Raw genomic sequence first — 2,772 nt, 5'->3', positions numbered from 1 at the left:
TCTTCTTGTGTCTGTTGCGCTGGTTTGGCTTGAGCTTGCAGTTGTTGGAGCTCGCGCTCAGCTTCCGCATCTTCAGCCAGCTGTCTTTGAAGATTAACCAGCTGAAGTTGTTTAGTATTCTCGTCCAGAATTGCCGCTTGGATTGGGGAGACTCCATCTTGTGGATAGTGGCCAACGGAATAGGTTGTGTGCCTCCCTGAGTAGGAACGGGTGTTGGTTACAGAGCGATGGGATCTCCTCGAAGTACTTCTGATTCTGCCGCTGGAGCGGGATGAAGTGATTGGAGGATGTGATCCGGGGACTGAATAGCCAACTTCATAGTCCATTAGATGAGGGGGCAGACGGGATTCTCTGCTGGGCCGACTCGATGTCTCTTCCGTAGTCGCTGCAGGGTCCACAGTGCTTTAGCTTTGCTCGAATCCGGCTCGAAGGACCACTTGTTATAATGCAGTCTTGTCCACATTAGCTTAGAAATTACACTGGCTGAAGCGGGCAGTATGGACCGTTGATTCCGGTCAGAGAATCAGGAAACTGGAATATCTTTAATGTCAACAAGGGGAGTCACATATCATTGGAAGTGTACAGATATGTGTAGGAATGCGTGAGGGTGTGCGTGGGGGTGTGTGTGTGTGTGTGTGTGTGTGATCTCAAACAGAAGAAAACAATGTCTGAATTAATATGAATATAGACCAAAGTGATGATAAATCAACATTCACATTACAATGACATAACAAGGGCTACAATAGCGCTAGGATGACGAGTACAACATGGCGATAGTAGCGCCCGCCGGGTGCAGTAATGGCACTGTTCTATTTTTAGCACAGACTCACCTAATCAAGTCACTCCAGAGAATACTTGGCAGATCTTACAAAACATGTACAGCAACCTAAAACCTGTAGGTAGTGAAAGAATAAAAATTCTCTCAAAATAATAGCACTCGAAAGCTGATAAATAACTATCGGATTCCGACCGTCGGAAATTCTCGCCGCGTTTATAGTTGCTCGAGGTACAATCCGGGACCTAGGCAAGGCAATCTCCTTAATATTATGACCAGGAGTCCTGTTGCGCGGAATAACTTAGATAGACCTATTTTACTGAAACACTGTTTTTTAAATATTAGATCACTTTCATCGAAAGCCTTGTTAGTTAATGACCTTATTAGAGACCATAATCTTAACATGATTGGTCTTTGCGAGACCTGGTTAAAACCGAATCAGTTTTTACCGCTAAATGAGGCTTCGCCTCTGTCATGATCCGCGTCGGGCATGGCAGGGTTTTGTTATTATTTTTACCTTTCCATGCTTTTGTGTTATTGTTTTGTCAGCTGAGTGGGGGCGTTCCCCCTCAGCACTCGTCCTCACCAGCCACGCACCTGTTCCCCGTTAACCGTCACACACCTGATCCCCATCCGCTCCCTTAATGACCGGACTATTTAAGCTCCCCATACCGACTACTCCGTGTCGGGTCATTGCCGCTATTTACGGACTATCACGACCGCGTTTTGTTCTCGTCCATGTGCTTGTTCATATTCTCGCTCCCGTTTACGTCCCTCAGCATTTTGCCCCTGCTTTCGTTCCTCGCCCTCTTCTTCTGTTAGTCACGTTTTGTTACCTTTGTTATTTTACTCCCTTCCCCGTTGTTTTTCCTTGTTGAATCCCTTTAATAAATTCCCCTAACGTTATCCATTTTTCTGCGTCCTCGCCTTTTGGGTCCATCTCCTCCTCGCCGTAAGGCGATCGTGACAGAATGACCCGACCAAGAAAGGACCCAGCGAGGGGCTCACGGCGGCGTCATGGACGCCGTCGCACGGACAACCGCCCTCTCAGCCTGCCGACCAGCCCCGCACCGCGTCTGTTTCATTCCCTTCATCTCACGGTTACGTAATCGACGGTCTATCTGTAATTCCTCCACACCTGATTATAGATTCGGATCACGACGACGATTTTGAGCACCATGCCCCTTCACCCACTGACTTCCTACTAGTTGCCGACACCATCGATGATTCTGAGCACTATGCCCCGCACGTTTTTGTTGACTCGGATCACGAGGACGACGCCGACTACATCTACGCTCTGTTAGACGCCCAGCGCAACCCGGACTCAGTTAGGACCAATCACTTTCTTCCCCCCGAACAATTCCTGACACCTTTTTCGTTTGAGTTTTTCGAGACCACCTCCCACTCTACCTCGCGCGCTTCACGTCCCAAATCTCAGAAGTCACGGTCACGTCGCACACCTCGTTCACCATTGGTTTCAGCGCCTGATCACATTCCCCTGGCATCTCTTAGCTCACGTTCACCAGCCCCAGTAACCTTGGTCCCACGTGTTCCCCGTTCCCCTGATTCCCTATGGCGGCAGGCTGATAGGGATCAGGGCCCCCGGTTCGGCTGTGCCCGGACCAACTGCTGCGCCCGGCCCGCTGTCGCCTCCACGTCAGTTGCAGCAACCCACGTCGCCTCCACGTCAGCTGCAGCAACCCACGTCGCCTCCACGTCAGCTGCAGCAACCCACGTCGCCTCCACGTCAGCTGCAGCAACCCACGTCGCCTCCACGTCAGCTGCAGAAACCCACGTCGCCTCCACGCCAGCTGCAGCAACCCACGTCGCCTCCACGTCAGCTGCAGCAACCCACGTCGCCTCCACGTCAGCTGCAGCAACCCACGTCGCCTCCACGACAGCTGCAGAAACCCACGTCGCCTCCACGCCAGCTGCAGCAACCCATGCAGCCTCCACGTCAACTGCACAGACCATGCCGCCTCCACGCCTGTTGCAGC

The sequence above is a fragment of the Idiotropiscis lumnitzeri genome, chromosome 16 (assembly GCF_059441095.1).
Source record: "Idiotropiscis lumnitzeri isolate Australia: NSW breed Sydney's pygmy pipehorse chromosome 16, RoL_Ilum_1.0, whole genome shotgun sequence".
Taxonomy (NCBI): domain Eukaryota; kingdom Metazoa; phylum Chordata; class Actinopteri; order Syngnathiformes; family Syngnathidae; genus Idiotropiscis; species Idiotropiscis lumnitzeri.
Note: the sequence above shows the minus strand (reverse complement) of the source record.